Consider the following 10,590-nt stretch of genomic DNA (forward strand, 5'->3'; position numbering starts at 1 on the left):
AAGCTTTTACCCTCTCGCAAAAGAAGTTAAATAATTTTGTTTTAAAGAAAATATTATAACTAAGATTTTGTTAATCCGCTGCGAGAAGCCGCATTTGATTTTTGCTTGTCAAATAAAAAGTCTCTGGTTGATTCTTGATTGCAAGAAGAGTCAATGTGCATGGTTGTGTCTTCTTACACCATAAGATATCCAAATAAGAAATGAAGTAAGAAGAAAATATAAGTACCCAAACCGTTTATTCAGGAGCCATAAATAGACTTTTTTGTAATCTTTGATTTTGATTGAGAATAGTTATTCAGCTGTTACTTAATTTCTTTAGAATCGTCAATGGTCACATGTTAATGCACATGGTCCAAACAAAGCTTTAGATGAGACGCTAGCTCTATTTATGGCATTGAAAGGCGTTAGATCCAAAAATTCTAATGTGCTGATATTCAACCAGGGAACACCTAATAATTAAAATTTGTCCTGTGGAGTTTTGATTTGTGAAAGGGTAAAGGGCCACCAACTTTACGAACTGTTTCTTCACATGAACACTCACCAAATTAGACCTAGTTAGCTTATATAATTGATTGATAAAAGCAATATGGTATAGCTAATTATCACTTTTGCATGTAATTAATGACTTTTCAAGGGCAAACACCAAATTGAAATCCCAACATTAGTTGTTTCCCATTTCTATTTTCATGCAAAGAATCTACTGCCTCTAATGGCTTATCCAATATCTCCTGAAGGGCATGCCATTGCCATTGTTTGATTCAATACCCATTTTGAAAATAAGTGCTTCATTTTTACACATAAGGAGAAATATAACAGGTCATCCTCGTTTGAATTGTTTCTGTTGCCCTAGATTTATTTGTTTTCTAAAAATACTTAAAAAAGAAAGCAGGCATGCACACTCTTCCAAGGCTTCTTTATTAATTGTTTATTTCCCTTGGAACCCCACCGGCGGCCAGCCTTGGAGATTCGAAAGATTTCGTGTCTTTCAAATGGCTAATACGACACTTTTAATTAAATTAATTCCCCTGATACATGATTAAATAATCCATATCAATTAGATTCACAATTCGCAACCAACGTCCTCCAACTAATAAAACTTAATTGTCGCTTCCTAATTATTAAGTAATTCTATTCAACTTCGTTTTTGCTTACTCGTCACGCATAACACGCAACTAAGACTAAATTAACACTAATCAATTGCACCTTAATTATTTTATTCCATTAATATTGTTCCTTGCACTTAGTAACATGAGTTAAATAATGATTAAAGCTTGTGTTAAAATATAACGCGGGGCCAACATATTTCTTGTTCTCATTGCTTTTGTTTCTTGAATAATATGAAGGCAATTCATTAATTAATTGATGTGTAATTTAATAAAAGCAAAGCGGAGCTTACTAAAAATGCTGAGAGAGAGAGAGAGAGAGAGAGAGATAGTTTCTATATATTTTAATATCTTGTTTGTCTGAATTATTTAATTTATTCTTCGATGAAAGATATGAAACGAATTTCCTTGCATGATTTTGGAGCCCTAACCTAAGTTTTTGGTTCGGATTTGCTTCTGTAATTTTACCATCAGCCGAAACCGAAGGTTTGTTATTATTTTTCATCCGTTTTGGTTGGTGAAGCTAGGGTTTACATTTGGTATTATTTATTAAGACGATTATTTTATTTTATTTTATTTATAACTAAAGTAAAGCATTCATTTATACCAACAAGTGCGTAGATCAGCTGGTATAGAGATGTTATAACTTAATCAATCTTTGTTCGAGATTTGGGAATGCAGTTGCGTTAAATATTGGGAATACATTCTAACTTAACCAAGGTTCTCGGTTTGAAACTTAAGAATGCAATTACGTTAAATATTTGTTGGGAGAGCTTTGACGTTCTAGTGGTCCTACTCGGCTCGAATCTAGATTAATCGAGCCCCAGTGGTCTTATTCGGCTCAAATCAGGATTAATCGGGGTCCAATATGATGTTCGAATACTAAATGATTTAATACATTGAAAAAAATAAAAAGATTACAATACATAAATGGAGATCACACTAATTTTAAAAAACAACTACAGAAAAATATTAATACTTCACAATCTTCAACCACATAATGCAAATTGCTGGCTTTTAACTTCTCTTTTTTCCCATGTTAGGCCAACCTAGCAACAATACCATGAAATAATTTATCGAATAAATAATTCATAAATAAGAAACACATGCAGAGTCATATTACAGAGAATAAATTTAGTTGAAATAGATAAATCGAGGTAAAGAAACAGATAAGAAGGAACCCAATAATTGGAGCTAAAGATTGAAGAATAAAGAGATAATCTTTAATTGGTGAATCAAACTAATTATCACTAATAGACCACATAATAAGCATATCCATCTCCTTTAATCCTTGGTCGTTAAAATAAACTACTTATCCAGAATAAGAATCACAATATAAGCACATTATTTGATAGTAAAGAGTCATTAATCATTATCTAGGTTTTATTTAATTTTTAAATCAAAACAAACCTGTATTTTCAGAAATAAGTAAAGAAAGAATTACGCACATATTCTATCATTCTCTCACTAATAAAGGTATTGTTAATTAAAATTAATGTTAGGTAAATTATGGTAATAGATGCAATGATCTTTTATTAGATAGAATTATGATTAGTTAGGCTCCATTTGATATAACTTTTCAAATTAAGCTTATTTAAGTAGAGTTTTCACTAAAAAAATTTAGTTGTTTGGTTGTCAACCAAAGTTTTTATTAAAAATTATAAAATTACTCTAATAAATAAATTTTTTAAAATTATATTATATAATGAATGAAATAAGATTTTCAAATAAGTAAAAGATATTTTAAATAATTTTAATATTTTCAATAACTTTTTAACTTTTATTCCCAAAAATTCAAAAACCTGATCTTTTACTAATAAAAGCAAAATGTTTATTTAATCATCAAAAGTATTATTTAAAAAATAATAATAATAAATTTAAAAAAAATTATGAGATTAAATAAGTAGTTATACATAAACATACCAAACAAAGAAGAATCACTAGTTCCACACTTCCACGGCACTTAAATAAAAAATGGTTAGTTCCGCGGCACTTGGGAAGGTGGCAACATCACTTTATGTTTTCTCATCAAAATAAATAAAGAGAACTTTAGTTGTAATTTTATTCTGCGTCTTTTCTACACTTTTAGAAAAGAAAGGTTCCTTGGGAAAGCGGAGGCACGTGTGGACCTAGTAGAGTCCCATTTTTTGTTGATCCATTTTTAAAGGGTCATTTCACGGACCCCAATACGTGGCTGATTTTTCCTTTTTTGAGAAAGATGTTTTTGTGTGGATTTATTTAGAGATGGACAATCGGCTGAATGACACATGGCACGATACGATTATGGCACGTGTCTGTATAGTATGGCACAATATGAGTATAGGATGTGAATCGGGCTAGGCTTAGAATTTTAGATACGCAGGTCTTAAAAATATGGCACGATTAGAGATGGATTAAGTACGGCACGATAGAAAGACCTGCAATAAACACGTTCTATTATTTTTTAATAAAAGTAAACTTAAATTTTATAATTTTACAAATAACTTGAAATTAATTTTTTTAAATTCATTTTATTTTGGTTTCAAAAAAATATTGTAATTGATTTATATTTATAATTTATTAAATAAACAATTGATATCATGATTTTTATGAATAAAATTATAAATATCATAATTTATAAACATACATTAATATTATTGTGAACTACAATCTATAACTCTATGTAAGTTCAAGTTAACAATTCAGTTAACCCTTAAGAAAAAATAATAATTATTGTTGTTATTAAGTATTAAAAAATTCTAATACTATAAGGTCAAACTTAGTAATTAATATTATATTCTCTTACTATTATTAGTTTATTATTATTGAATATAGACTTTAGTTTTGAATTTTCGATTCTATTAAATTTGAATAAAGGCATAGATCTAAAAAAAAAATACATAGATTTGAAAAAAAATATGTGAACAACTTGGCATGCACTCTTAAAAAAAAAACTTATTGGACTTTTTTTCTTAGGTACAGCATGGCATGGCACGTGTGAGTACGACGCGTGTGCCAGGCTGGGCCTAAATAAAAAAAAATTCAGCACGACACGGTACGACACGAAACACATGGTGAATGTGGTACGACATAGACACAAGCACGCATAAGCCTTACTTTGATCCTGGCCAGGCCGATTGGCCATCTCTAGATCTGTTATTATACTTTAGCATAAGTGTGATAGTGTGGTGCATGGAGCCATAGAATCTTACTTTATCACACGTTTGGATTTTCGTTTTATTGGCGTTGAAATTTCAAAACCAGAAAAATTGGATCAATTATTGAGTTTACTTGGTTGAATTTTTTTTTTTTTTTGGAGAAATAAAACATCATTCATTGCTTAAGGTTTCTTGTCTATTCGTTGTCAAATTCAAGTTAAATTGTTAGTGCCGGCGATATGTTGATCTTATTGGTAGTTGGTTTAACTTTGCACTATCTTTTAGAAGCATCTCCATATAAGCAATATATTATATATCCACTCTTAAATGTCGTATTCATCTCTTTAATTTTAGTTAAAATTCCTCGGATTTGTTGAATTTGAATCAATAATGAATACCTTTCAAAGTCTTTTAAGATTTAGGACCTATTTGTGATTGAAGTTGGGCAATTATAAAATTACAATAATAACGTGTTTAATAAACACTAATTTTATATTTTAGAAGTTAAGTTGATTTAATTTTATAATTGTATTATAAAGAATTTATTATATTTTTAATAATTTTTTAAAATTATTATTTAAAAATTATATTTAATGAATGCTATAAACTTTTGTTTTATAATAACAATTTTTTTTTCATTTAATCTGACCTTTAAAATGACAATACCAACAATCAAATTGAGACTCATATTTTAAAGTAGTCTGCTTCATGGATCAAGATTCTCTTTTAATCTGATCATATCATGAGTAAATAATTCAATTACTGATTAGTGATTAATAAATAAAAAAATAAAGGAAGTTGAATCTTACTCATACACTATCACTAAAAGACACATGATAAAAGATCTTGAAAAACTCAAAAGAAATCAAATCAAGAGAGAATCATTTTCTCTGCTTGAGATCAGCAAATAACTTGTTGATAGAGGTGACTGCTCGAGATCATCAAATAACCCTTCCAAGTCGAGACGATCTGCTCGTCACACCAAAAACTCAAATTTGAGCTTCGTCCAATATTGTCTATGGTCTTGACACACCAAAAACTCATGCTATATCGTAACAATCTTGGCAGGTCTTTAACGACCAAATGCATCGGCAAAGTTAAGGTAGTGTGCCTGCTCCACACGTGTCCATTTGTCCAATATTGTCTCCATTAGAAAACGTTATTTTCACGTTCACAAGATCTTCTCCGCGGTAAATTCGTGGAGATTGCGAAAAGTGAAAAGTAGGATCTAAAATCTTTAAAGACAAAAAAAAAAAAAAAGAATGTAAAAATTAATTATAATAATAACAAAGGAAGAGTTGAGATCGGATGTCGTGTAAAATGTCGTTTAGTGGTTTTTTTTTGGTAAGAGTTAAGCTGATGACATGGAAGTCGTTTTGAAATCAGGTTGCATGCATCTGCCACGCGACCCAACACAACACTTCGACTCAGCCTCACATTTTCTTTTTTAAATTTTGTTATCCACATTGTTACTGATATTATATTAAATATTATAATTATAATATTTATAATTATATTAAATAATTAAGACCACCGTCATATATTAATTTATTAAAGTACTTACTTAAATACTTTAAATCTTTTATAATATTTAAAGAGTACCTACTCCCCTCATATTTTGTAAAAAAAAGACCGTCACTACTTAATTAGTTGATAATTAAAAAAGAACTAAAACTAATATTTTATAATATTTTTATAAAAACTTAAATCCTTACGCTCAATATTATAAATACAAAATTTTCCCCATTAGACCAAAGCCAATTAGTTTCTCAGCCTCACACTCGCTGTCACTGAAACGGGCGCAACTTTGTCTCAGTGTTTGTGGTCCACCCATCTACTGTTCGCTCACCTTTTCCTCCCTTTTATTTATTTATTTTGCACTTACCTTTCGTTGTTGGTTCATTTTTTTTTTTTAATTTTCACCTTATTTTTTTAATTTCTCGCATTAATAGTAAAAAAATCTACCTAAAAAAAAGTTGGGTTAGTCAAAAAGTAATTACAGCTTTTCCAACTGTTTATTTTTTGAAAAATCCCAAATGACACGGCTTCTATTATATAGATTCTGAAATGGTTAATTAAAAATTATGCAAAATCATTATCATCCAACTCGTAAATAGACTTTCAGGTTATTTTAATTTAAATACATATTTACGGAGGTTCGAATTTCAAACTTCATGCCATAACTGAAATGAGTTTAAATTATAAATAAGAATTATGTTCGAATATTTATAATTAATTTTAAGGATATTATCATTTTATCACTAAAGTTATTCTGATATATCGTATCAGTACCACAGTTTTTAACGAAAATGTAGTAAATTGATAACGACACAATTGTTTGGTGGTAAAATAAACTTTTCGGCCAACCGTGATATTGATATGATGTGTCAAAATAACTTTGATGGTAAAATAATAATATTTTTTTTATGACCAACTCGTAATAAATTAAAACATGGTAAGTCATAGAAGAACCTTCCCTATCCATTGGAAAATTTTGATCATGCACAAACAAAATATAGAAAAGATTTTGATTCAATCAACTTAAGCATAAAAGGTCATGATCTGAAGTGGACCACATGCATTATTGATTACATAGAACAAAAATTGAAGCAACCCGATGACTACAACTGCGTTCTGATCTGCACTAATATTTACGTTGATGTTACCTTCATGAGACACAGTATGTTGGGTCGTTTTTAGTATACCGAATATATTTAATATTAAAAAAAATTAAAAATTGAATAAAAGTTATTTTGTTTTAATAAATGATGTTGAAATTAATTTCAATCTCAATTAAAAAAAATCATGACAAAAAAAATTAAAGTGCTACACTACATTAATAATAATAATAAAAAGTATTAGCATTTTTCCTGTGTTTTTAAAGTTAATTATCAATTAATAGAATATATCATCATATATTGCATCAACGATTCAATATCCTATTGCGACAATTTAACATCCATGTTCTAAATTAGACTTTAAAATATTGTGAATATAATCATTGAAGTACCATAAGTTCCTCCAATCAAATTAAAAACATTTGTTTTGAGGAATTAAAAAAGTTTGCGACCATAGAATTTTATTTTTCTATCAATTCTACTATTGTGTTTGTTGATACCAAATTTTGGATCGACGATAAGAGTTAAAAAAATAGTTGTTTTATTTGGGAATAAGCTGTTAGGGAGCTTGAAGTCATCGGAATTGCCGTTTGTTGAAAGCGAAGAGCTTGATTGTCGGGATCTTACAAAACAATAGTCCATTAGGGGTCATTGAAGGTATTAGAGATCAAAAGTAACATGATAACAAATAAATAATGAAAGAGATCGAGATTAGCGCGAGACAAGAGTAAGAGAAAATGTTAGAGGATATTATACTCCTTCCTCCAATATATCTATTTATTATGTATCCTCTATATTTTTAATTGTAGTCTCTTTATATAAGAGAAATGATAAAAGTATAATTAAATTAAAAAAAAAACTTATCTACTCTTTTATAGTATTTAAGTTTGCCAAAAAATAAAAACTTGTATTATTTTATTTTATTTAAAGTATAACATGTTATTGAATTTTAGGACTTGATATGAGGGCCCATTCATTTATGTGAAAGAATCCTGTTATGAAAAAAATGTGAGTATAACAATATTGAATTGCGATAAAAAGGATAATCTAATAATTGAGAAGGAAATGATTGTTACCTTACATTATTATGTAAGTTATATAATTTTTTTATAATTATTTAATAAAAATTTAACGATTGTAAAAATATAAAATTATATTATTTTTGTAACTGTTGAATATTTATCACGTAACTGTGTGAGAATTAAGTACCTTACGTAGTAATAATTTAAAGGTAACCAAAGCCCATATACTAATTAGAAAAAAAAAAATAAAAAAAAATTCTTGATGGGATGCATGGACAAACGGTCAACTTTTGTGTCCTTCACTTTTAACCCTTTTGACTTTTGCACCGAAGCCACTCCATCGTGCCATCGTGGAGGGAGGTTGGTGGTTGTTTCATTGCCATTTTTCATGTGTCTACGTGTCACTCAGTTATTGGATATAATTATATTTTAACTTAAATCTGTGATACCGTATCTAGAACTTTGTGATTGAATGAAAAGACGTGCAACAGGCTTCGTTTTGTAAACGAGGAAAATTTAAACATTAAAGCCTCCGTACTTTTCGGTAGATTTGATAACGAGGAGTCCTTATAACTTTATTTTACAACAGGTGCCTCCATTTTTCATAAGTTTACTTCTAAGTCCCTTTTGAGTTTGTCGACGGTAGTTTGTGACTTTGGTGGTGTAATGAGTGGGAATTGGGAGCGGTAACAGCATCTTATGATCATGATTAAATTATTGACATATAAAAGAAAATGTAAAATCTCTGCACGTGTCGTAGAAATTTCTATTTGTTATAGTATATAAATTTATTAATACTATAATAAAAATTAGTAAGAGATAAATTTTGATTGGTGCGTCAACAATAAACACTGTTCATATCTCAAGAAGTTTTAGTTGTTATTTGAGTTTATAACTCTAGATAATTCATTAAATTACGAATCGCTTTTTTATTAATCTACTATTACAAAAAAAATTTATAAAAAAAAATATGGTGTGTAGCGAGAAAGTTCATGTTGACATGAATAGGGTGTATCATCATTAAAAATATAAGTTTACGTCGTTAAAAACATCAATTTATTAGAAAATAGAAAAAAGAGAATGTTTATTCAAAGAAATTCTAGAAAAACCAACAACGAAATTTAGTAAAACGGTCCTATTTATTCTTTAAAGCTTCTAGTTTTACTATTATTTTCTCCGTTAGGATATGTTCCCTGCGCTGCAATTAAAAGAAAATGTAAACGTTCCATGTAGTTTCTTTGACATGATGCCACAAATTGATTGGTAGATTCATAATTTTCTTTGAGATTGTGCTTTATAAATTATACATTTTGCACTAGCTTTTTTTACTAGAAGTGGCGAGGCCATAGTGAAAAAATAATAATTTGAATAGAGCATGGAACTCGTGAGATTTCGTTAATAACTCAAAAGAAAATACGATTGGCTCAAAATTCAATGTATTTATAATATTTTATCATTGGCAAGTGTTTTTATTGTTGTGTAGAAATCTCTTGTGACACATTCGCACCCCCCCCCCCTCCCCCCAAAAAAAAGAAAAGAAAAGAAAAAAATAAAATACACAAGAATTTAGGGATTACTAAGGTTGTACCCCTTGAGATATGGGATACCATAGTCGAAGGTATGAAATTAAACTTACCAACACGTAGGTGAAAATAAATTAATTTATTGTATGATTACTTAATGGGTAGGCTCTCCAATAATATATAAGGATTTTTTAATTATTATATATTTTCCGGGTGTCTTTTTAAATTCATGATTCGTTATTTTAATATCTTAAAAATAGAGGAATCACATCAATACATCCTAATTCGGTAGTTTTGATGGTTAAACTTTATGATCATGATTCTCTTCTAATCTAATCATGTTATGAGTAAATAACTTAATTATTAATTGGTTGTTAGTAAATAAAAAAAATTAAAAAAGTTAAATCTTACCCATACACTATCACTAAAAGACATATAATAACATAAAATCTTTAAAAATTCAATAAAACTTAGATCAGAAGAGACTTCTATTCTTAACTTCTATTGAGGTAAGGAGTATTTTCCGCGTAGCATTTATTATGGTAAATAAAGAACTCTTCTATGTTATTTTGCATTGTCAAAAACAACTCATAAACAATTGGCGCAGCTAGTTTAGACTAAAAAAATATAGAAATAAATTTACTAAGTACAACTAAAAACCGAGTAATTAAAAAGCAAGTCCTTAACTTGGTATGTCAAGTCAATGATGATAAGGCTAAGAAAAGGTTTAACTGTTGGCCACATAAAATCAGCTGGCGGACCAATTACACATTTACCATTGGCCGCGTATGTGACGTGGAGTAATTAATACATATGTCTGTTTTCGTCATGCATAGCGTCACATTACGTGGCCAACAATCAACTTGCGGCGGCTACTCCATTTTACTCAACTACCCAAAGTATTTTTGTACCCATTTATTTGTATATATGATAAAAAAAATTGTTGTTAATGATATTATACAATAAATTAGGTTTTAAATATAAATTGTTAACGTTTATTTGGTGGATATTAACTTATTTTACTGATTTCTTGTTTATTTATTTATCCATTAAAATTGTACTTCGGCTATTACTGATTTCCGCCAACTCTTAACTACCAAAATATGTAATAATATAAAATGGATATTTACGTATTTTTTTACATATTCAATGCTTGAAATTTTTTTTGTAATTTTTTATCTCGAATT

Source organism: Citrus sinensis, chromosome 9, assembly GCF_022201045.2.
Source record: "Citrus sinensis cultivar Valencia sweet orange chromosome 9, DVS_A1.0, whole genome shotgun sequence".
Lineage (NCBI taxonomy): Eukaryota > Viridiplantae > Streptophyta > Magnoliopsida > Sapindales > Rutaceae > Citrus > Citrus sinensis.